The sequence below is a fragment of the Choloepus didactylus genome, chromosome 4, assembly GCF_015220235.1.
Source record: "Choloepus didactylus isolate mChoDid1 chromosome 4, mChoDid1.pri, whole genome shotgun sequence".
Classification (NCBI taxonomy): Eukaryota; Metazoa; Chordata; class Mammalia; order Pilosa; family Megalonychidae; genus Choloepus; species Choloepus didactylus.
Window position 1 is genome coordinate 26,702,324 of NC_051310.1, and position 26,744 is coordinate 26,729,067.

General features: G+C 36.6%; 1 pseudogene; it reads right to left on the minus strand.

The window, feature by feature from the left end:
• Positions 1–5,849: 5,849 nt before the first annotated feature.
• The window catches only part of LOC119532580, an 86,013-nt pseudogene continuing 65,118 nt past the window's right edge, over positions 5,850–26,744 (minus strand).

Consider the following 26,744-nt stretch of genomic DNA (forward strand, 5'->3'; position numbering starts at 1 on the left):
ATGGGGTCTACTGCTTCTGGAATGAGCTGTAAAATGCCCATGCACAATTTAGCAATTTCTATATTCTCTTACAACAGCAGTAGGGAAGGCATAAGCTTCATATTGTATAGTTACCAACTGAGGAGGTCTCCATCTGCCTGGATGATTGGGAGAGTGGAATCCCTACTTATAAATATAATATGAGTGAGAAGTAATGATTTTGTGTGTTAGTTCACTGAGCAGTTTTTTTTAAATCATAATATAAACTATCTTACTTGTAATAATACTTTATTAGGACTTCATATCTTATTGTTGTTTGTGGTATTTTATTACATTTTGGAAAAAAAACACAAACTTTATAAAGATCTTGAATATAAAAGCAACCAGTAATATGTTTTCACTTCAACCTCCACAAAAAATAAATAAGTAAATGTGAAGGAAATCTTACTAATCCCATTTTACATAAGAGTGACCTATGAATCCAAGAAAGGAAAGGCTTTGTTTACATAGTAGTTATGAGTGGAATTTCTGTAGAAGACATAACTAGGAGTTTGAGAGTTAGAGCTCATATATTTAAGTCTATGATACATCTTGTGTTAATTTTTGTATATGATATGAGGTAAGGATCCAACTTCATTCTTTTGCATGAGGATATCCAATTCTTTCAGCATCATTTGTTGAAAATACCATTTCCCCCCTAATTAATAGTCTTGGAACCTTTGTCAAGAACAAAGTGACCATAAATAGGAAGGTTTGTTTCTAGATTGTCAATTCTAAGATATTGATCACTATGTTTACCTTTATGCCAGTATAACACTGTCTTGATGACTGTAGATTTGTAGTAAGCTTTGAATTTAGAAAGTTTGAGACCCTCAACTTTGTATTTCTTTTTCAAGCAGCCAAATATATATTTCTTTATTTTTTAACATTTTTTGCTGTGAAATATAACAAAAATACAGAAAAGGGATGACTTTCAAAGTACAATTTAATAAGTATTATAGAAGAAATTTCAAAGAATGTTATGGGTTTCAGTTCCAAAATTTCAGTTATTTTCTTATTGTAAAATATAACATAAATACAGAAAAATGATACCTTTCAAAGTACAATTTAATAAGTAGTTATAGAGCAAATTCCAGGGAACGTTATGGGTTATAGTTCCACCATTTCAGGTATTTCCTTGTAGCTATTCTAATACCCTAGAGACTAAAATATATATATATTCATATAAAGATTCAGTATTTGTAATCCTTTGTTAAACCCTATCTTGTCTGTTGCTACTCCTCCCTCTTGATTGACCACTGTCTCGATCTTCAGGGATATCTAGGCAGTGACCACTCTAACTTGTTCATATTGAAAAGAGGTGTCAACATTATGGGGAAGGAGGATGCATCTGGTGGATATTCTTGAAGAAGCTGTTGCCTTTGGGTTTTGGGGACTTATCTGGCATAAGAACACTCTGGAGGATTTAAGTTTCTCAAAAATAAACTTAGTGAGTGAAACTTTTATGGAGTTTAAGATAGGGAACTGGATATTCTTTAGGATTTGGGGGTCTACTTTTGATCTGGGCTTGGCATACTGTGGCCATTTGGAATATTTAGCTGCAGCTTGCACAAGTGAAACCTTCAGGATAGCCTCTCAAATTTATTTGAAATCTCTTAGCCACTGAAACCTTATTTTGTTACTTTTCTTTTCCCCCTTTTGGTCAAGAAGGCATCCTCAATCCCTTGATGCCTGGACCAGGCTCATTCCTGGGAGCCATGTCCCACATTTCCAGGGAAACTCACTCTCTTGGAGTCATGTTCCACATAGTGGGGAAGGTAATTAATTTATTTGCAGAGTTGGAGTTAGAGAGAGAAAGGTCACATCTGAGCAACAAAAGAGGTTCTCTGGAGGTGACTCTTAGGCATAGGTAAGCTTAGCCTCCCTTTACAGCCATAAATGTCCCAAGAGCAAGCCTCAAATTTGAGGGCTTGAGTTATTAAGTAGGGGGTTCCTAATTTCACATAGCATATATTCTGTCCAAGATAAACAATGCCTTATATTATCTTCACTTATTTGTAAAATCATCATCACTTGGAAGTTTAAACCATTATCATATATCATAACCCTGAACATCCCAAAGCTTTCATCACTCCCTAATTATTTAGTAACACCCTTAGTGGTATGAGTAAGGTATTCCTATTAAATATAGTCCATAGTATGCAATAGGTAGTTTTTCCCATATACCACTCTGTTGTTAACTCTTTGTGTCAGTGTCATACCTTAACAGTAGACCTTGCAAGCAATTATTTATATTTGAAGTGCTAATCTGTGGAATACATGCTTTTAAACAACCCCTTTCAATCATGTTTGCCTTCAGTTTGGCACTGATACTTATAATCCCATTAACGAACTATCATCACCTCTGTCCATTCCCATGCCTACCTTTAGGTACAACCTCGTTAACAGATCTGTATATAGCAGGTAATCATTCCCCCTTCTCTAGCTTCTGTCTATCTCTAGGTCCCCTATATTCTATATTTTAAAACACTGATTTTGCATAATTTAGGGAGTTCTTATTAGTGATAATTTGCAATATCTCTGCTTTTCTGTCTGGCTTATTTCACTTAGCATTACATCTTCAAGTTTCATCATGTTGTTACAAGTTTCAGGACCTCATTCTTTCTTACTGCTGCATAGTATTCCATCACATGTATATACCACATTATGTTTATCCACTTGGCTGTTGAAAGACACTTAGATTGTTTCCATCTTTTGGCAATTGTGAATAATGCCACTATGATCATCAGTGTGCAAATGTCTATTTGTGTCATTGTTTTCAGACCCTCTGGATATATACCAGTAGTGGAATTGCTAGATCATAGGGTAACTAGATATTTACTTTGCTGAGGAACCACCAAATTGTCTTCCAGAGTGGCTGCACTATTATACATTACCACCAGCAGTGGATAAGAGTTCCAATTTCTCCACATCCTCTCCAGCATTTGTAGTTGCATGTTTGCATAACAAACCACTCTTATTGATGTGAGATGATGTCTCATTGTGGTTTTGATTTGAATTTCCCTAATAGTGAAGATGAACACTTTTTCATGTGTTTTTTAGCCATTTATTTTCTTCTTTGGAAAAATGTCTTTTCATATCTTTTTTTTTCCCCATTTTATAATTGGGCTGTTTGTACTATTGTCATTGAATTGTAGAATTTCTTTAAATATACAGGATATCAGTTTTCTTATCTGATATATGATTTCCAAATATTTTCACCCATTGAGTTGATGCCTCTTCAACTTTTTGACAAATTCCTTTGAGGTACAGGAGCTTTTGATTATCAGGAGTTCCCATTTATCTATTTTTTCTTTCATTTCTTGTCCTTTGGGTGTAAGGTCTAAGAAGTTATGTCCTATTACTAGGTCTTGAAGATATTTCCCTATATTATTTTCCAGGGGTTTTATGGTACTGTCTCTTATATTGAGATCTTCAACCCACTTTGAGTTAATTTTTGTGTAGGGTGTGAGGTAGGGTCCTCTTTCATTCTTTTGGATATGGATATCCAGTTCTCCCAGCACTATTTGTTGAAGACACTATTCTGTCCTAGATCAGTAGATTTGGGGGCCTTGTCAAAAATAATTGACCATAGATCTGGGGGTTTATTTATGAACTCTTGATTCAATTCCATTGATCAATATGTCTATCTTTGTGCCAGTACCATGCTGTTTTGACCACTGTGGCTTTATAAGAGGCTTTAAAGTCAGGAAGTGTAAGTCTTCCAATAATGTTCTTCTTTTTTAGAATGTTTTTGGCAATTTGAGGCCCCTTTCCCTTCCAAATAATTTTCAAAACTAGCTTTTCCAAGTCTGAAAAGTAGGTTGTTGGCGGTTTGATTGGAATTGCTTGAATATGTAGATCAGTTTCGGTAGAATTTACATCTTAATAATGTTTAGCTTTCCTATCCATGAACACAGAATATCTTTACATTTAGGTCTTTTTTGATCTCTTTCAGTAAATTTTGTAATTTTCTGTGTAGAAGTCTTTTACATCCTTAGTTAAGTTTATTGCTTAATACCTGATTCTTTTACTTGCTATTGTTAATGGAATTTTTTTCTTGATTGTCTCTTCAGTTAGGTTCTTACTAGTGTATAGGAACATAACTGACTTTGCACATTAATCTTGTATCTGGCCACTTTGCTGAATTTGTTTGTCAGCTCAATTAGCTTTGCTGTCAATTTCTCAGGATTTTTCAAGTATGGAATCATATCATCTGCAAGTAATGACAGTTTAACTTCTTCCTTTCCAATTTGTATGATGTTTATTTCTTTTTCTTACCTAATTGCTCTGGCTAGAACTTCTACCACAATGTTGAATAATAGTTGTGACATTGGGCATCCTTGTCCCATTCCTAATCTTACGAAGGCTTTCTGTATCTCACCATTCAGCATTACATTGGCTGTGGGTTTTTCATATATATCCTTTATCATATTGAGGAAGTTTCATTTAATTCTTCCATAACAAAAAAGGATGTTGTATTTTGTAGAATGATTTTTCAGCATCTATTGAGATGATAATTTTATTTTTCTCTTTTTATTTGTTAATGTGTTGTATGCATTGATTGATTTTCTTATGTTGAGCCACCCTTGCATGCCTGAAATTGGTCGTTGTGTATAATTCCTTTAATGTGAATTTGGATTCAATTCACAAGTATTTTGTTGAGAATGTTCACATCTATATTCATTAAGGAGATTGGACTGTAGTTTTCCTTTCTTGTACTATCTTTATCTTCTTTTGGTGTTAGAGTGATATTAACTTCACAAAATGAGTTAGGTAGTGTTCCTTTTTCCTCAATTTTTTGAAAGAGTTTGAGCAGGAATGGTGTCAATTCTTTTTGGAATGCCTGGTAAAATTCCCCTGTGAAGCAATCTGGTCCTAGGCTTCCCTCTGTAGGAAGATTTTTGATGAATTATTGGTCTCTTTAATAGTGATTGTTTTGTTGAGGTATTCTATGTCTTCTTGAGTTATTCTAAGTTGCTCATATGTTTCCAGGAAACTGTCCATTTCCACTAAATTGTCTAATTTCTTGGTGTAGAGTTGTTCATAGTATCCTCTTATGATTTTTTTCAAGTATCACAATGTTTATTGATAGATACAAGTACATAAAATCAGGGCATAAACATGACTTGATAAATTAAGTAGACTTAATTTTAATATTATAATAAGGGGGGACAATTCAAATTCTCCCCATTTGTTTCACATCCATGAAAACCAGTTCAAGGTTATTAATGATATCTCAAAACTGATCAGTTTTGTGCAAGTATACAATGTTTCTTTTAAAAAGACTTGTGCACTTGCCCAGGTTCAAGGATATTAAAAGCTAGCACATAAAGCCCTTTGCTAGAGGTAGAAATACAGGTAATTATACAGGTATTACAGCAACAACCATCAATTACAATTAAGAATTTTTCTGTAACAACCAAACAGATAATCAAATATCACAACAACTCAAGTATTACTGAGAAAAGTGCATTTCCACAGTATTCAGTGTTGCTATTCAGTTTTCTAACTTAAAACAGTCTGTGATAACTGGTGGCAAAGAAGGTCCTTGCAATAGACTGCCTCTACTTGAGAACGTATGATGTAATTATTGCATGCTGCTAAATATTTTCTAAACATTAAAAATACTCCTAAAATAGTTGATGGAGACTATGATTAAGACATTACACTCCAAAAGTCCTTAAGCAGAAAGAAATCCTATTGACATGCTTCTGCTTTAAATATTGTGAATATATTACAGCCGAAGGAATTTTCGCAGTGGATAGGTCAAATGCAGTTATACTATAGCAACAGTATGTTTTGCATAATTTAAGGCTTTGGCTGATTCTTTATTCCAATTCTTCTTCTTCAGCAGTTTCTAGCCAGGTTAGTCACTGTTTCACCTGCAACAAAATCTTGCCTTTCCTTGCAAACTCTTGGGTTATATCTTCTTTCCAAGCCAAGAAAGCTTCTTCTTCAATAATCCCCATGTCATAGAAGTGGACAAAAAAAGTGGAGTATCCTACCTTTTGGGAAGTTGCTATCGTAGCAGTGCACCTGAAGAGCATAGAGAGCACTGACTTATAGATCAACATGATCATGAAGGAATTTCTGCATTACTGGCTTGAAAGAAGGGAGCAATTACTTTTCCTGCTTTAACTGTTCTTCGGAAGGAGCAGAGGAAGAATCTGTTTCATCACTGGATGGGTTTACATCACTAGAAATGTACTGTGAGAAGCTTGTCATCAAGATATTCACAAATCCTTTATTTACATGAAGTTTGGGAGAGATGTTATCTTTAATCCATTTATGTATGCTTTGAGGAGATACTTGATTTGCTTCAACAGTTCCTTCTCTAGTTTTAGGAGTGGGAATAAGAAACTCAGCTTCTTTCCTTCCAAAATTTCCAACATGTGGTCCTTATTCTGATCAATTTCTGGAAGTATTTTCTATATATTGACCTTGCTTTGTTGAAAAAGTTCTATTAACCATTCCCAATCTTGTAACTTAGCTAATTGATGCAGGCAAAGTAAGAAGAGAGGAAAATGGATACTGCTTTCCAGTGTTGAGCTAGTTCTGAGATGCTCATCAACTCTGAAATGATGGCACAAGCTGCAAATTGTGCTAAATATGATCTCACCAAGAGGGCGTCATCCTCCAGCTTGGGGAACTGGTCCAATGCACTCAGGAAAGCCTGCTTGTAGTTGTTGCTAATGGCTATACCTTCATGTTTGAGTAAACTGATCAAACAACTTGCTTTTTCTTTATCTTCATCACTTCTATCTAGGGACAGGATTATCAATTTGCTCAACATCTCAGGAAAAAAGTGTTTAGGAGCCTTCATTTCTCTTTCTCCATTGACCACCTCATTTGCATTTCCACTATTCAGATATTCAGTTACAACAGTTTCAGTTAATTTAAGCAGTCCTTTCTTTGATGGTGGTGGATTTTTGCTGGTCTTGGCAGGCTTTTTCTGGATAAGTGGTGGAATTAGTTTTGACCAAGCTGAGGTCCCAGAGGTGGTGTTTAAGTGCATGGTGGTTGTGCACTAGAAGGAATCATAGTTATCTGGAGCTGAATATTTGGCACTTGATTTTTATTCATTAGTAAAGACTGAGAATGCCTCAGGCTAATCTTATCTGCATTAAGCTGTAGTTTCTAATAAAACCAAGGTGGTATATCCTTTGACTGTCCTTGCAGCTGGGATAAGAGTCCTTGACTCTGGTTATGGTAGAGCTGGCTTAGCCCCTGGCTTTTAACAAACTTGTCTCCCATCTCCCCAAACTGTGATTGTGTGGGGGCATAATGTGTCCTCCATGGCCACTGAAGTGTTGATTTAAACAAAGATGCCCCACGGTGGATGAAAAGCCATCCTGGATAACTCCTGGACAAGTACCAATTCCTCTTCCTGGCATTTGTCCAAACATATCAGCAAGTCCTCCAAGTGGGTCTCTATCCATTTTCATTCTGGATGGCATGAATGGTTCCTCCAGAAAGAAGTCACTTCTCATCCCTTGAGCCATAGGAGCAGGAATAAACACTCCTAAATCTTTTACTGTTTCTTGATGGATTTGATTGATTGTCTTTGGTCCAGTATCAAAAAAAGCCTTGTGAGGAACCCAGTTGTGTTCTCACAACTCTATAGTATCCTGTGGCAGGAATCCAGTCCTCACTGGCAATTCCTTACTTTACATCAATGAACACATTCAAAGTACTGATCCGTTAAGGACTTAGCTCATTCATGGTCTAATTGAGGTTCCACTGTCCTCATTATCTGAAAGAGGCATTCCAAATCTTCTCCCATATCTGAGTTGGACTCTCTTCTTTTCCAAAAGTGTTTTGATAAACTTATGAAGGATAGATTCATGAATAAAATCAAGCTTGCCAGTTTCTCCAAAGAATTTGATGTACCCCAGCATCTTAATCCTAGCAATGGCTCTCTCTTCCTTCTCCTCTGGAAGGAGGCAATTTTCATGCTTATCACAGACAGCTACATTTCTGGTTCAGTTTTCAAATTCATCTTGTATTTTGAAAATTAGGAGGCATCTAAATGCTGTGCTCTGCTTCTGTCCTAGTTGATACTCTGCTGCTGGGCCATCAAATCTTCTGCCAATTGCAGACATAACTGAGCATACAGTGAGCTATACTTTGGCTGTTCTAGGACTTTGTCCACAATCAGCAGTATGACCCCTTTAAGGATGAGTTTAGACTCTACATCCACAATGAGGAGCTCAAGACATAGTTTGTCAAACTTTTCAGGAGTAAGCTTATTTAGTGTGCCTCTTACTTTCCTGAAGATTGTATCATGTTCTTTTTTGTTTGCAGAGTTGTTTGCTGTGGAGTTGCCATCTCTTCTAGGGCTTCCTGTGGGAATCCATTTCTGAGTGTTTTGCTCTGGGGTTTTCCCCAGGAACTCGCTGCTGCCAGTAGCCTTGGGACAGTGCTAAAATGCACCCGTACTTCCTCCTCCACAACGAAGCACTGAAATGACATGCACCCCCTTCTGCAATAGCACTCTCCACTTTGGCAGCTTGACAAGGAAGACTCTTCAAAACAATAATATTAAAGGATGGGATGGGAGAGTGGAGGGTAAGGGAGAAATGAAAAACCTTCACCAGAAACTCAGTTGCTGCCACAGCAGCTGCCTCCTCAGGATCTGGTCGTCAGGGATAGGGAAGGGTGGTGGAAGGGAAACAGAAAACAAAAAGGGGGGAGTGAAGTGGGAGGAAGGAATCAGGAGGAACTTGAAGCTCTCAGCTCAGAGGGGTCACTGCTGCAACCACCACCTGGTACCCACCTCTGCCTCCATAGAGTAATAACTGGCTGCTAGAAATTTTCATTAAAAAAACTATTTTTTAAAATTTCTTCAAGATCCATAGTAAAGACTCCCCTCTCATTTCTGATTTTGTTTATTTGAGTCTTCTCTCTTTTTGACCTTGTCAGTCTAGCTAAGGGCTTTTTGATCTTGTTGATTTTTTCAAAGAACAAACTTTTGGTTTTATTTATGTTCTCTATTGTTTTTGTTGTTGTTTTTGTTCTGCAGATCATTTATTTCTGCTATAATATTTTTTTGTTTCTTTTCTTCTACTTGATTTAGGGTTAGTTTGCTGTTCATTCTTTAACTTCTTCAGTTGTTCGGTTAGGTCTTTGGTCTTAGTTTTTCTTTCTTTTCAATGTATGCATTGAGAGCTATGAATTTCCCTCTCAGCATCACCTTTCCTGCATCCTATAGGTTTTGATATGCTGTGTTCTTGTTTTCATTCTCTAGATGTTTACTGACTTCTCTTGCTATTTCTTCTTTGACCCACTGATTGTTTAGGAGTGTGTTGTTTAACCTTCATATATCTGTGAAAGTTTTGTTTCATTGGTGGTTATTGATTTCCAGCTGCATTCCATTGTGCTCAGAGAATGTGCTTTGAATAATTTCGATCCTTTTGTATTTATTGAGACTTGTTTTTTGCCCTAGCATATGATTTATCCTGGAGAACAGTCTATGCACACTAAAGAATGTATATCCTGCTAAGTTGTGAAGCAATGATCTATATATGTCTGTTAAATATAATTCATTAATCATGTTGTTTATGTTCTCAGTTCCCTAATTGGTCCTCTGTTGAGTTGTTCTATCTATAGAACAAAGTGGTATGTTTAAAGTGTCTCCCACTATTATTGTAGAAATGTCTATTGCTCCCTACAGTTTTGCCAATGTTTGTATGATATACTTTGGAGCTCCTTGATTGGATGCATAAACATTTATGATTAATATTTCTTCTTGGAGAATTGTCCCTTTTATTTTTTTATTATTTTTTGCCTTTATAAAAGGAAGTTTTATTGTTAATTATTTACCTTAATAGTGTCAGAAAGAGGAACAGATTAGCTTAGTCCAACATGATTGGTAGTTGCCAAAATCTAATGAAGCAAGTGTTCTGATTGCTAAGGATTTAATTTGGATGCTTTTAATACTTAGCCATCTAACATTTCAAACATAATCCAAAAAAATGCACTATCTCCCTCCCTTTTCACTTTAATACCCCACCTACCTCACTTCAGTATGGAGATATTAAGTATGATTTCCAGAGGGACAAGTTCCCTGGAGAGTATAACCATGAGGATAATGCACAGAAAGAAGAGCTCAAAATAAACTCTGTATGATAATTTACTAGTCTAAGGAAACAAAACTTTCAAATATATTAAGAAATAGATCTGTTACAAATGCATTAATAGTGAAGAGGTTCTGTAATAACTGAAAATGCCTAGCTATTTACAAGATACACAAGAAGGAACAGTGAACCTAACTCAGCACACTAATACATAGAGTTCTTCTTTTTCTCTTATGACATCTTCACATTTAAAGTCTATTTCGTCTGATATTAGTATAGCTGCCTGTTATGTTTTGCTAATGCTACTGTTTTTCAGAATACCAGAAATAGATAGGCTTTTATAAAGGGGGTTTTATTTGGTTACAAAGTTATAGTCCTAAGGCCATAAAAGTGTCCAAATTAAGACATCAACAGATGGTACCTTCACTGAAGGATGGCCAATGGCCTCTATTCACTGGGAAGGCATGTGGCTGACATCTGTTGATCCCAGGTTCTGTTCCAGCTCCTCTCTCAGTTCCTGTATATTCTGGTTCTTTCTCCCAAGACATTTCTCTCTAAGTGCCTGGGGGTCCTGTCTTAGCATAACCTGGGGCAAACTTTGGGCTTCATCTCATAGCTAAACATCCTTCTTTCTGCATCTCCAAATATCTCTAAACATCAGTCTCAGCAAGTATCTGGGCCTGTGTGACTCTTTTTAAAGGACTCCAGTAAACTAATCAACCAACTCTGAATAAGCAGGGCCAAATATCCATGGAAACATTCAATCAAGAGGTTTCACCCTAATCAAAAAGAATAATCCATCTATCTTCCACCACCAGATTGCATTAAAGAATGTGTTTTTTTCTGGGGGACATAATATATCCAAACTGGCACACTAACCCTGCTTTCTTTTGGCTACAGTTTGCATGGAATACTTTTTCCATCCTTTCACTTTCAATTTCTTTGTGTCACTTGGTCTAAAATGAGTCTCTTGTAAACAGCGTATAAATGGATCATACTTTTTAATCCATTCTACCAGTCTGTATCTTTTAACTGGGGAGCTTAACCAATTCATCTCAAATTTATTACTATAAAGGCAGTTCTTGAACCAGCCATCTAATCCTTTGGTTTTTATTTGTCAGATATGTTCCCACCCCCCTCTCTTTTTATACTTTAAGATACCCTTACTAATACTCTTCAGTTCTGTGCCTTGTCCAGACTTGTCTCTTTTTTTCTTTTCCTGGTAAAATTCCTTTTAGTATTTCTTGCAAAATGGGCCTCTTGTTAAGAAATTCTCTCAGCATTTGTTGTTGGTGAAAATTTTAAACTCTCCCTCGCTTTTGAAAGGGAGCTTTTCTGGATAAAGAATTCTTAGCTGACAATATTTCTCTTTCAGAATCTTAAATATGTCATACCATTGCTTTTTCACCTCCATGGTGCCCATTAAGTTGTCAGTACACAGTCTTATGTGGTTTCCTGTGTATGTGATGAATTGCTTTTCTCTCACTGCTTTCACTATTTTTTCCTTCTCTTCAGCATTTGATAATCTGATTAATATATGTCTTGGAGTGGGTCTGTTTGGATTTATTCTATTTGGAGTTTGTTGGGCTTCTTAGATTGGTGTATATATGACTTTTATAAGGATTGGGAAGTTTTCCCCAACTATTTCCTCAAATACTCTTCCTAGCCTTTTTCTTTTCTCTTCTCTCTCTGGGACACCAACGATTCTCATATATGTGCACTTCATGTTGTCTATCATTTCCCTGCAATCCATTTCAGATTTTTTAAATATTTTTTTCACTACTTGTTCTTTTGTGCATTCACATTCAATTGCATTATCCTCTAGTTTATGTATTCTTTCTTCTACCTCTTCAAATCTGCTGCTGTGTGTCTCTTGAATATTTTTAATTTGATCTAGAGTGACTTTTACTTCCATAAGATCTGCTATTTTTCTCTTTACTCACTCAAATTCTTCTTTAAGCATTTCTAGAGTCTTCTAGATGTCCTTTATATCTTAAACTAAACATCAAAGTTGTTTTGGGAAATGCAAGACTATTTGGGCATTTATATAAAATTTGGCAGATACACAGCTTGCTGGAATGCAATTTCCCTGTCTTCTCAGCAGATGGCACTTTTGAGCCACCTCTTCCCCTCAAGCTAGCTTTTACCTCACTCCAACTGCATACTGTCAGGGTCCAAACCATGTGGAAATCCAATCAGTGCAGCAGTTCTCCATGTGCACTGTGGACTGCCAGCTCTGAAGGTGGAGGTTGGGCCCTGTGCAGTTCAGCCGAGAGTACACTTAGGTTCACAACGCATCTGCTGATTCATAGGCCTCTGAATGAACCACACTGGGTGACCCACACTGTGAGCCTCACCCTCACCAGCCTTTTGCCAGCTCAAAAGTGCCTCACTTTTAGTCTGCTCTGATGTCACTGCCTGCTATCACTTGTGAGCTTCTGGAGTGGGTGAGGGGCTCCTGGTGCTTCCATGTGGCACCCTCACTTATCCCTGACCCTCACTCATGCACACTGTGGGCTTCTGCGGGGGAAGCATAAATGCACCATGTTTTCTGTTTGTGGCCAACACAAGTCCACTGCTTCCTGAATTCCCTCATGGGAGCTTCTGGCCTTGGCACTGAGAATCATTATCTCCCCAGCTAATTGCTGAGATGGGTTTGTGGCAGTGCAGATCTCCTCCCTCCCCTGCTCAGCCAGCTGGCTTAAAGCTGCCAGACCCAGTGTCAGTACCAGTTGAATAAACTCACCCCATGCTTTCAGATGTATTTTCTCCACTCTTTCAACCAAGATCCCCCCTCCCCCTATATATTGTAGAGGTCTTTGTTTGGCCACTCATACCCTGGAACTGCTATCCCAGTCATTTTCTACCATTTCCCTAGTTATTCCATGGGGGAGAATTTTTTTTCTGCCCCTCCTATTCCACCAATTTCATTATATTTCTGTTTTCTTTAAATTCAATTTTATTGAGATTGTTCACATACCATACAAACATCCAAAGTGTACAATCAACTGTTCATGGTACCATTATATAGTTGTGCATTCATCACCACAATTAACTTTTTTTGTTTCCATTTTTAGAACATTTTCATTGCTCCAGAAAAGAAATAAAAATAAAAAAGAAATCTCAAATCCTGCCATATACCTAATTGCTCCCTCCATTATTGACTCATAGTATTGGTATAGTAATTTGTTACTGTTGATGAAAGAATGTTAAAATACTGCTAACTCTAGGACATAGTTTGCAATAGGTATATTTTTCCCTATATACAGCTTTAACATTAACTTCTAGTTACAGTGCCATGCATTTGTTCTAGTTGGTGAAAGAGATTTCTAGCATTTGTACAGTTAATCATAGACATTGTCCACCACAAGATTCACTGTTTTATACATTCCCAGCTTTTAACCTCCAACTTTTCTTCTAGTGACATAGCTGGCTCTAAGCTTTCCCTTTCCATCACATTCACACACCATTCAGTACTGTTAGTTGTTCTCACAGTAACATGCTACCATCACCTCTGTTCATTTCCAAACACTTAAGTTCAACCTAATTGAACATTCTGCTCATAATAAGCAATTCCTCCCCATTCTTTAGCTTTGTTCTATATCCTGGTAACTTATATCTCATGTCTATGAGTTTACATATTATAATTAGCTCATACCAGTGAGATCATACAATATTTGGCCTTTTGTGTCTGACTTATTTCACTCAATATAGTGCTCTTAAGTCTTCTTCATCAATCAATATTTTTAGATGGTTTTGTTCACACACCACACATTCTGTTCTAAGTAAACAATCAATGGTTCCCTGTATAATTACATATGTATGCATTCACCATCACCATTATCTATATAAGCATATTTCAATTTTTCCACAAAGAAAAAGGAAGAGTCAAAGAAGGTAGATAGACAAAAGAAAAAGAAAAAGAAAGAAAAAAGGATGACAGCTAAAAAGCAACAAAAGGAAAGATAGAATTAAAATAAAGTACAATAAAACAGTCAGACATCGTCAATGCCAAGAGTCCCATACACTTCCTTATATCTCCCTCTTATGGTCATTTAGCTTTGGTTTATTGCCCTTATTATGTTAAAGAAAGCATAATACAATGTTTCTGTTAACTACAGTCTCTAGTTTGTATTGATTATATTTTCCCCAATACTCCCCCATTTTCAACATCTTTCAAGTTGACATTCAGTTGTTCTCCCTCATGTAAAAACATATTTGTACATTTTATCACAATTGTTGAACACTCTAGGTTTCACTTAGTTATACAGTCCCAGTCTTTATTTTTCCTCTTTCCTTCTGGTATCCCAGATGCCCCTAACTTCCATTTTCAACCATACGCAGAGTCATCTTTGTTCCGCGTACCTACATTGCTTTGCTACCATCACCCAAAATTGTGTCCAAACCTCTCACTCCAGTTTTATCCTGTCTGCGGTGCTACCTTTAGTATTTATGTAGAGTTGGTATCTTGTTCACAAACTCTCTCATTGTCTGTCAGAGAATATTTTAAACTCTCCCTCATATTTGAAGGACAGTTGTACCATATATGGGATTCTTGGTTGGTGGATTTTCTCTTTCAGTATCTTAAATATATCATTATCCACTTCCTGCTTGCCTCCATGGTTTCTACTGAGAAATCTGCACATAGTCTTATCAAGCTTCCCTTGTATGTGATGGATTGCTTTTCTCTTGCTGCTTTCAAGATTTTCTCATTGTCTTTGATGTTTGATAATCTGATTATTAAGTGTCTTGTTGTAGGTTTGGGGTACACTGCATTGCTTTGGATCTGTAATTTTATGTCTTTCATAAGAGATGGGAAATTTTCATTGACTATTTCCTCTATTATTGCTTCTGCCCCTTTTGTCTTCTCTTCTCCTTCTGGGACACCCATGATATATAGATTTATGTGCTTCATGTTGCTTTTCAATTCCCAGAGATGTTGCTCATATTTTTCCATCCTTTTCCCTATCTGTTCTTTTGTGTGTAGGATTTCAGGTGTCTTGTTCTTCAGTTGCTGAATGTTTTCTTCTGCTTCTTGAAATCTGCTGTCATATGTCTCCATTGTGTTTTTCATCTCTTGTATTGTACCTTTCATTTTCAAAGATTTTGCCAGCTGTTTTTTTCAAACTTTCAGTTTGTACCTCATATTCACCCAGTGTTTTCTTTATATCCTTCATCTCTTTTTCCATATCTTCCCTAAACTTGTTGACTTGGTTTTTGAATTGATTTAGCATATTTATTTGAAAATCTTTAATTAATTGTTTCACTAAAGTGAAAAAGTATCTCAATTTCAGTGAAAAATATCTCAATTGTATCTCAGTTGAGGTGTAAGTTTATTCCTTAGACTGGACCATATCTTCATTTTTCCTAGTGTGATTTGTAGTTTTCTGTTGTCTAGGCATCTGGTTTCATTAGTTACCCTAATCAGATTTTCTCAGACCAGTATGGGTTCAGGTCTCAGAATAGGGCTATATTCAGTGTCAGGTTTTCCTGAGGGTGAGTCTTAGAAGACCGACAGAATTTCCTGTGAGGTCTCTAGCTGCTGTGCTTTTCCTAATCTGCCAGCAGGTGGTGTCTGTCAACCTGTTGCTCCTGACTGGTGTAAAGAGATGTGGTCCCTTTAATTCTCAGCTTAGGTTGTTTCTGTTTTCACTTTTTCCTCCCAAGCTCTGGGGTCTGATTTCTGAAGGGAGGGCAAGTACTAGAGCTGTGCCTCACCTCCTTCCTCTTAGGGAAGATACACTCCCTAGGGAGTTATTTTCTGCACTTGAATTGTTCCTTTGTTTCTCTGACTCTGTTAACTCAACCCTTGTCATGGTCAGAGTGTTGCAAACTGAAAATGGCTGGGGCTTTCTCCACTGAGCCACTCACGTTGAGCGAGAGAAAAAGGGAAAGAAATACCCTTTTCAGAGCCAGTCCATGGCCCCCCCAGTTTTGCCCATCAGCCAGAGATAGCACTTGGTCTTCTGGGCTCCATTTCCTGGGACCCAGACATTTTCTGGCTCTCTAAGTTCAACCATCTCTAAAAGCCTCTGTATTTTTTTTTCTGTCAGTCCACCCTCTTCTCCCCTGGGAGTGACCTTTGCTGCTTATTAGGGGTTTGTCTATGTTTGTAGGTTGTGTTCAGCAGTCCACATTTGTTAATTAAAACCCCAGTTGGAGCTAGGTTGAGCTATATTCTCTTACTCTGGGAATGATGCTTTCTCCAACAGTGAGGTTTTGCAGCTCAGCTTGCCATGGGGGAAGGGGGCTCCCAGCATGTTTCCTGAGTTTTTACTTACAGCTTTTATGCTACAATTTCATCCATTCCACCCATTCCAGGTTGATGTACAATGTGTGGACTGTCATGATTGTCCCCAAGCAGCTGTTCCAGATTATTTACTAGTTGTTCCTGGTTGCTTATTAGTTGCTCCAGGGGACTAACTAAATTCAACACCTCTCTATGCCACCATTTTTCACCTCCTCTTCAGTATATTTCTTAATTGGACAACTTCACTAAAAATATTCCTCTGCTCTAAAATGTTATGGTTGTTCTGTTCTGTGCATTGGTAGCTGACTTAGTCATTTCTATTTGCTTTTTTTGATTCAAAGAAATTATCTGGATTTAATGTCATGATTCCCAAATTTACTAGCAATTTGAAACAGACATGAAGAATTTTAAATGAACTTGCTCTTTTTAACTTGTGTTAATTTTGTTTCCTGAGCCTTTTGCAAGACAGGAACATATTGTACCTGATTCATCTGGGCAAAAAGCCAGTTTTGCAGCTAGTAGCTTTGGTCAGACCTAGGTCAGTTGTCACACATTGCAAGTCTGGGCTCACCTATTTGAGATAAAAAAAATGACAAAATTAGTCTAGGATGAACATAAGTGAATACCAATGTAGCAGAAAGGAAAATCAGCTTATTGATGTAAGTTAACTCAATATGTATATATTGGCTTTTTATTTCCAGACAAGCCTTAAGCTTGATTGTTGGGACTGTATGATGAGAAAAAATAGAAGTTTTGGTGTAATACCCTGCTGTGTTTCCAACAAAGTGGAATCTAGAGATTCCAGTAAAATCTAGATGAAGCTTCTAATTTTGAAGGGAGACTATTGATGATCTACTCCAAAGTGCTTGTTTCGAAGATAAGCAAGAAGTTTATAAGATAAAAAAAGATAACTGACCAAAATTTCCCAGATAGCAAGCATCTGAGTTTGTACTAAAACCATGATCCACTGGTGTCCAAGTCAGAAAAGAAGTTATAACAAGTAAGAATTTTGCTTTAGAAGAGTTGAGGCTAGGATAGGGAGGAATGTCAGGAAAAACCTGGCACGACTTTTGCCATTCCTAAATTTACTGTGTATGGCATAGCATCAACAGTAGTGCCTGATAAAAGCTTATAACTTCTGAAGGAATATATATTGTCTATTTAACACCAGAGATTAAGTCTATACCCCAATCAGAATCAACCTTTGTACAGGAATTTGAACACAGACTAAGAATTGCCTAAGTTTGAGCTATCTGTGCATTTGGGCCCTAAATGGTCCACTCTGCCGTCTGTGAGAACACAACTAACTCTGAAACTAGGCAGCAGAGTATGTTACTGAGAGCATGTAGCTCCCTATTCCATCTTTTCCATATATAGGCAGTTAGGTTCCAAATTTGATATTTTGTATATACTGGTTCAATGTCTACAGATAGTGAAAGAAGCAAAAATTCTGTAAACCAATCTGGGTTTAAACAGATCTAAGATACATCCTTAATGCTTCAAAACTAGAAGGGCTTTCTAGAAACCCTGTAATTGGTTTCATTGGGTATTTTTGTCTACCCAGAATCCAGGACCCTTTCCTTATACTAGAATCTGAAATCACATTTGATTATGACCACTACTTTTAATCCATAAATTTGAGAGAAGATGCATTTCCATGGAAACATTCAAACAAGAGGTCACACCCCAATCAACACTAATACATCTGCCCCCACAAGATTGCATTAAAGAATATGGCATTTTGGGGGACATAATACATCCAAACCAGCACACCTTCTTAAAGCAGGTTATCTCTGTGCTCATATTCCATGACATTGCTGCTATGAAAATCAAGAAGGAAAACTCCAGTGGGGGAGAGGGGATGCTGATCACATACTCTTTTTTTTAAATCTGTTTTCTCCTAGAGACAATGAAGCCATTCCTCAGTTGATAATAACAATGAAAATAGAACAGCAGACATTTAGACAGCCCTTTCCAGACTACACATTCCATACTCAAGCAACACGGGAGGTTGTTTTAGTTTGCTAAATGCAGATACACCAGATTGGACAGACTTTTAACAATGGAGATTTAGTAGCTTACAAGTTTATGGTTCTGAAGCCATGAACATGCCCAAATCAAGGCATCATTGGATGTTATCTGGATCCTGTGTCAGGTAGCAAGGCACATGCATCTGCTAGTCTTCCCCTTTTCTTCAGGGTTTCATTGCTTCCAGCTTCTGGCTTCAGTGGTTTCTTCTCTGTGGCTTTTATTTCTCTCTGAGGCTTTCTCATCAACTTCTGTGTGTGTCTTTTTCTCTCAGCTTCTCTGTCTCTGTTTCTCTTCAGCTTATAAAGGACTCCAGTTAGAGGGTTAAGATCCACCTGGGGCAGGCCTCAAGTGAAATAACCTAATCAGGAGGTCCCACCCACCATAGGTCTACATCCACAGAGATGGATAAGCTTTAAGAACATGATATTTTATGGGGTCCATAAAACCTCCAAACCATCACAGAGATATTTTCATTATCTTAATTTTAGAGATGAAGAAATGAGACACCATGCTTTGTTTGTGACTACAAGGAATAAAGAATGAGGTTCCTTAGGAATTCCTGTTACAAAATGAACTCAAACATGCTGCAAATTTCTTAGTGACATGAAATAGTCATGTTAATTAAGTGGCTTAACTAATAAAAATATTTTGCTTTGTACAACTCCAAAACCAAAAATACAAAATAAGTACATTACATAAAATTTAGGAAATAAAGAAAACCTTAAAAAAAATGAACATCACCATGACCTATAGTTAACAACTGTTCATATTTTGGATTGCTCTGTGTGTGAGTGTGTTGGTGTTGGTCCTTTTGCGTATATTCTTTTATACAAATCAGATATTAAAGTATTTATTGTGATGTGTGGCATATTCATCCTTTTATTTTGAGTGTTCAGCAAGTATCATGGCATACAGGCGGTTCTCAATATATGTGTTGACTCCTGGACCTTAGGGAAAAGTATCAGGAGTATTTTAAATTGTGACTTTGTCCATCTCTACAACATGGAGATTCGACTTCCCAGGTATTGAATATCAGTTTGCATATACTGCATAGATATTTTGTCTATTTTATGGATGAAAATATTGTTCAGAAAAATTAAATGATTTTTCCCAAATTATAAATTAATAAATTGCAGAACCAAGATTTGTGTCCAGGTCTTTATATTCTAAGTTCTGTGTCTTTGTATTTTAAGTTCAATGCTTGCTCTTCTAGTGACATCACAATTGTTTCAAAGTCCTTTGATTTCCTGGTTAGTATCGCCTTAAAAAGTAAAACATGACTTACATTCATGAATTTAGGGACACTGCAGTAAAAATGAATATATATTATATATTATATATATATATGTATGTGTGTGTACTTTTATTTTTTTAGAAAGTATTATATACACTGGATATTTCTCACATGAAGTCTAAAAACCTTCTTATAGGATATACACACTATAATTGTCTGGTTTCCATGAAAAGTTATGAGGGTTTCTGCCTATATAATCCATGTCTGTGAGTGGCTACGTCCTATGCAGAGGGATTGAAGATTGACTTTTGCATGGCAAATTGTATTGTGAAAAAATGTTGTAATAGCAAATGTTTTATATAAAGTAGGTAATCACTTTGTCCATATTTGGGAATGGAAAGACTAATTGCGTCTTTAGAAGTAATACTGAAATATTGTTATTTACTGGGATGCAAAATAAGAACCTCTAACATGGTATTCCCCTAAATTGGATGTCTCCTTGCCGGTATTATCTCTGTTTTCAATTTATATTTTTTGATACTATTCTATCATTTCCTTTTTGTAATGCTTTCCATAAATGGCACAATTGCTGATGTGAAAGAGAGGGATAAGGTGTAAATCTCTCTGTTTTCCCAACCACTACTCATTAACCTAAATATCCCTCTATTCTGACTGCCCATCACCATTTTTTCACCCTTTTGATTTTTATTCTTGGATTGTGCTGCTGACTTGTGTATCAGCATCTCTGTTTCTTAAACACAATTTTAAAGTAAGTGTATTTATCTTCACTATTCTAGTCTAGAACAGTGAGAGAATATTAAAAAGGATTAACAGGGAAGAATTGCCACTATTTACTTTGGGGAAATAAGAAGAAATCAAAATGCAGACTTTCTCAAAGGAAACAATTCAACTTCAAACTATTGTAGACAGAAAATGAAGCACCAACTATGCCATTAACCAGATGTCAGAAGGAATGTTTACCAACCACTTTCAACTCGAGAGGAAATTTTGGGATTAACACAAAAATGACAAAAAAGGAAAAGAAACAAAAAAGTCATCCATAAAGATAAAATTTTAAGTTTTAAATAAATAGAAAGTAAATATGATGAAAAGGAGTAATCAATAAAATTTGGAAAGGCATATAAATTTGACTAGGATTACAGGTATTTTGTATACGATATGACATGCCGCAGAGCCACACTCTGAGGCCAAAAATTCTCAACACTGAATTTTTTTTTCTTTTCCTATTTACATTAAAAAAAAAACAAAAACAAAAAAACAAAAAAAAGTCCCATGCCTTGCCTTATTCTCACGTGACAAACTACAGTAAGCAATATGAGCTTTCCCTCTGTGAGTCTCTCAAAATCACTATTGAGGATGTCAAGCATGAATTCTAGCCAGAGCTTCTATCCAGCCCTGAAGGTAGGTGAGCATTGCCTTGCAGGGTGGGGGAAGGTCTCTCCTGCCCTTGGTAGGTGAAGGATTCCAGGCTGGAGAGGCAGGGAACTTCCCCAACTCTGTGTGTATGAATATTTTTACAGCCTTCAGTTTTGGGCTTTGGGGGATCTAAGTGTCTAAGGCTTTACTATTTAGAGCTCATTTATACCCCTTACACCCTCTAGCTCCCCAGGTGAGGTAGCATCCAGACCATGTGACATCTGTAAGAAATGCTGAGCAAAGCAAACACCAATAGATATCCAGTAGAATGTTAACTCTAACTTCTCGTTCTATGTAGTCCTGGCAACCCACATTTTGTATGGCGATGAATTATGACCTGTATTTATGATGCTCCTTGAACACAAATGGGCTTACTTTCAGGTAAGAGTAACATCACTACAATTGTAACTCTCTTGTTATCCTTAGGGCTTGGGTCGGGGGACCCTACAGCAATTTGTTTTGGGTAGACATACGATATTCCCTGGCTGATAAAGTAAAAACTAAAACTAAGATTCCAATTAACTATGAATGAGCCAGATCACAGAGGTAAATATAGTGGCTGATGACCCAGGAACTACTGATTATTTAGCTTAATGGAGTCATAGGGAAAGTGATTTAAAACCTTATAATCATTTGGAATTAAAAGTCCTCCAGTTGACTTACTTTTTTTAGTTTCCAATACGTGGCTATAGAACTCAAGGCCTGGAATAACAGACTTCTCCCTCTAGTGGGAAAAAAAAAAAAAAAAAAAAAAACAGAGTATAGGGTCCCTCCACTGAGGGCAGAACTCTATTAGCACCCCTCTCCCCTCCTACCTCATGCAGGCTATATAGTGGGATGGCCTACAAATTCCAATCCTTAAAAATAATAGTAACAGCTATTCACTGCTTTCTATTTGCCAGATAGAGTTAACTGCTTCATATATGTTAGCTCATTCAATGTGAATAACGTCCATCCATAAACTTGGAATGCTTCTGAGGCTGAAGGACTTGAGAATTGTTTTCAATGGATTGAAATAAATGTAGTATGGTGGACTTATTTTAACAACAGGAAAAGAATAGAAAATTTAACACTGGGTTAGGGAATTATGATGGTGCCATAATTAAGAAGCCTGATGTTATTTTCAAAATACCCATAAAGACTGGGGCCTACAAACTATGGAGCCCATATACACTAGCCTTCTCTGTTTAGATAAGGAAAAACGAATACTTAGTAGCGCTCGGGTTTTGGATCAGTGAATAATGGTTGAGTTTAATTTAGTGGGGTGCTAATGAATTAGAAGCAATCGCAGCTCGTAGAGCATATTAATCTGGTTGAAACCCAAATGAAATACATTTGTCTGGCATTATATAAGAAGTTAATGCAAAACAGAGAGTCCACAATTTAGAATAAAATTCATTAAATGAATTCCAAAGCAGGCATATTGCACAAATTAATAACAATTTAAAAACATGCTCTGAATCTGCTAGAGGTAAAAACACCCATGCCAGCCACCCTTTGGCTGTCCTTGTTATTGTACCATTATCATTATTTTTCTAACCCTATACTGTTGAAAAGCCAGAAGGACAAAGACTTCTTTCTTTCATTTTGGCTTGGATAATTCCCAAATGCAAAGATTTACAATAACAGTAACTAACTTAGTGAGTCTTTTCTATACATCAGGCTCCATTTAAAATGCTTGACATAAATGAACTCATTTAGTATTGAAAGCACAATTATTTTTATTTTAGGTGATGGAAATACCAAAGGACTTTGAATAGTGTTGAATCAGCCAGTAAGAGTGCCCCTTAGCCATTTTCCTTGTGGCAATGCTCCCTTTGTTTGTGAGAAAATGGACTGTATTCACCATCACTAGGAGAGCATGATACTGTAAATCTATCTCATGAGATAGTATTTTCCTTTTCAACAAGAGGAAGAAAGAAAAGGATGATATGGCATCAAGTATATATAACTGCTGCTTTAGAATATTCATTAGAAATATTTTGTCCTAACCAGTAGGGGAAAGTTATAATCATATGTACTCACTGTCAATCATCTTGGGAATGAACGAAAAGGGCAGGTTTTGTCACAGGAAGAAAAGCAGTGACAAGTTTATGTCCAAAGGTTAAATGGTCAATGAGCCTCTCTCTGTCCACCTAAAATGGGTCAGGGCCTCTAGCTCTAATCAGGTCTCAGAAACAGTTCAGTGAAAGGGACTGCACTTGAAGAATTATAAAAAACCATTATCAGTAATAATTGTTAATTAATGTTATTTTGGTTGTATAATAAAATGTTTTTTGTTGAACATTCTTTGAATGATGCCTCTTGAATTTCTGAATCTTTCACTCCCTGACTTATAAAAAGCACCTATCCAATATGTCATCTGGCAGTTGGGAGTCTCCAAATCTTCATGAAACTTCTCCTAGAACATAGCCTTAGGCAGTTAGTTTAAATGATAATTCCCAAGTTGAAACAAAGTAGCTCTTTCCATTAAAGAGCAAACTAATTTCAAACAAACCACACTGTTTCTATGATCAAAAAACTTAATACTATCTCTCCAACACATCGGGATATATGGACTCCCCCAGACTATTTATATTTTAAAAATAAAGGAAGTGTTTATCATATGCTCACGATCATGGTGGCAAGTCTTGCTGTATATTCTATCAATGGAAAAGTCCTCAGTTGTCACAGGATAATGCCCTCATTACATCCTACAAGTACTCACACAAAGAAGTAGTCTCTTACACCTTTTCTTAGATAGAATATAGTGGTGAAATACTCATTAATAAAAGCAAACCTCACAATCCTCTAGTGTCAAGTAACAACATTTGCAGACATAACTCCTCTTGTTTTATCTCAACTGACTTCTGGTGCCTATAGAAAAATGAAGAAATGGGGAAAATGTCTAGCTGGAATAAAGCTTTTGCTATATAAAAGTGTAAGATAATGTCCAAAGGCAAAATATTGGCAGAGTCTTACTTAAAATCCAACTCCTCTGAAGATGAATGTGATAAATGTCCTAGGTTGCAATTGGGTGTTTCAACTTTAAAGCCCTGAGGACATTTTCAAAGTCTAAGTTTACTAGAGGATGCTAGTATTTAAGGGAGAAAGAAAACTGATTACTCAAGAATACAGACACACACACACACATGCACACACAGCCTACTGTCCCCACACTCAGCCTGTAATGAAAAGGATAAAAGGCAATTTTGTGAGAAGAAATAAGAAAATGGAGGGACCTATAACTTGTTCATCCAAATTGTGTAGATTCGTTATGCCAAAAGGAAAACTGAGGACTCGGTCTAGGGGTTTCTGACTCAATAATTTGTTTGTTTTTCTAACTGCAGGTATTTAATATTAAATATTCAAAATTGTCACTGCTATGGCTTGTATTCCTCCAGAAGTAAACTTTAGGCAAGGTTTAAGTGCAAGTGTTTTATTTGGGAGGTGATCCTATGAAACCCAGTTAGGGGAGTATGACAGAGAAGGGAGAAAATAATGAGTGCATTACCAAGCAAGCATCCACTCTGGGCAACTGGAGCTCAGTCCCCTTGGAGTGCTCCTGGAGACAGTTCAGAACAAGCTTCAGAGTTGTCCCAACTGAGGGCTGAGGAAGCTGGGATATTTGTCCGCTCACTCCTCTCCATCATTAGTGGTGGGTTTCATGAGAGCAGAGTAGGAAAAATAATATTGTTGATGAAGACATTTAAAGTAGAGCTTTACTTCCATCTTTCTGCTCCAGCAGTTCTTCTGAATATATTCCTCTTTTAATGTCCCAGTCTATGGATTCTAAGAACTGTGTCAATTCTGGGTTGGTTTTGATTGTTTTATTTATTTTGAAATTATGAGCCATGCTTTCCTGCTCCTTTGAATTCCTGTTTCTCTTTACTAGATGTTGGGTATTTTGAATTTTACTTTGTTAGGTGCTGGATGCTTTTGTATTCCTGTAAGTACACTTGAACTTTGTTCTGTGGCACAATTATGTTACTTGGAAACAGTTTGATTTGGGCAAGTGTTGCTTTTAAGATTTGTTAGAAGATACCAGTTCTATGCTCTATCTGCTCTACCCAATGTCCCATGAATCATGAGGTTTTCCGGTCTGGCTGGCAGGAATTGTTACTTACACAGGGTAATGCAAGCCAAACCCTGTTCCCTCTTATCCTTTTGGGTGGGTCTTTCCTCAGCCTCTCAGCCTGGTATCTTCCCTCACATGCAATGCTGATCAGTTGAATCAGCTAATCACTCCAAGTGGGACTTCAGGTGGGATGTTCTGCAGATTCCCAGGTTTCTCTCTGTTTAATTTGTGAAGAATGGTTGAACACTCATGTATTAACTGTAAAAGTTTCTTTTTTTTCCCTCAGTGATGGATAATTGCTACAACTATTGTCAATATGCTGCAGAATTTGTAGAATAGAAGCAGTTATCTTATCCCTTAAAACTTCAAAACAATATGTATCTGTTTCTTCCACATACAGCACATCTCATCCACCACCGACATCTCCATCTCTCATTCTTTAATAAAAAAGACATCAATTTTCCTCTTTAAACCATTTTGCTCGGGTTTTCATGGAAAACCGTACTGTCACTGGAAAGCTGTCAGCTACTTTATATCTGGTAATAATGATTTTAAAACTACTCCTGGACACCTACTCTATTTCAAGAAATTTATAAGGTGGGTTAGTAAAAGGAGAAGGTGTATTAATGCTTCTACTTTGTTTATTCAGTTACAAATACAAGAATACCTCTTGTGACAAGTAATAACCCAGAGGTGTAAAATATACCTCTCTACTCATCCCCGCACCTCCCCAGGTTTAAATACACCAGGAACTCAATTTAAGTGTCTGTTTGGCACTGTTATCCTTGCACTGCTATGTTTTACCTATAACAAGAGAAATCCCAGGATACTGTGATTGTCCCCTTCCTTGTACAACTAGATACTTTCTATCTCTAGTGTGTGTATTTGAATCCACTGAAAAAACTGTAGAAATGCACAAGCAATATTCTTGATCTTCTTTTCTATTCTTTGGTGAGAGATTCTGCCTTGATTGAAAGAAGAATTATTTTACTTCAGAAGAGCCATTAAACTTCCTTATACAGATATTTATAAAAAAATATTTGAATCTTGGTTTTGGAAGCCATGCGTAAAAACTGAAAAACATGCAAAAGGCCTTTAATTTCTGCCACAATTGTGGGACCTGAAGGAGTTCACTGGCAATCATATGTGGACTCAGTAGGAATAAGGAGTTGTTTAAAGGCTAGAGGAATTGGTGAATAAGAAGAAATGGAAAGAAATGAAAGTGAAAAACAAAGTCTTCAAAACCTACATATTCTCAGACCTGTGAAAATTCTGTAGCTGCTTAGAACATATTATTTTCTTCTTTTTAAGTCTCTGTCTTATGACGACTTATCTCATTGTTTTCTTTCTTCCTTTTTTTTTTTTTTTTTTTTTTTACAATTAAAAAGCCACTGTGTTCACAGGCAGACTGAGTAGATCCAAATACTGTGCTTGCTATAATTTAGGTATTTCTTGATAATACTTCCATTTTTAAGAATGCTTTTATTAATTTAACAACCATAAGAAAATAATCCATGCTGGCATGTCTCAAAATATGCCCATGATTCATTTCTTAAGATGATTGCTGGAAGAAAAAAAGGTTTATTGTCAAAAAAATTTGGAGCATCTGAATATTAAATAGATTTCTTGGAGACATAA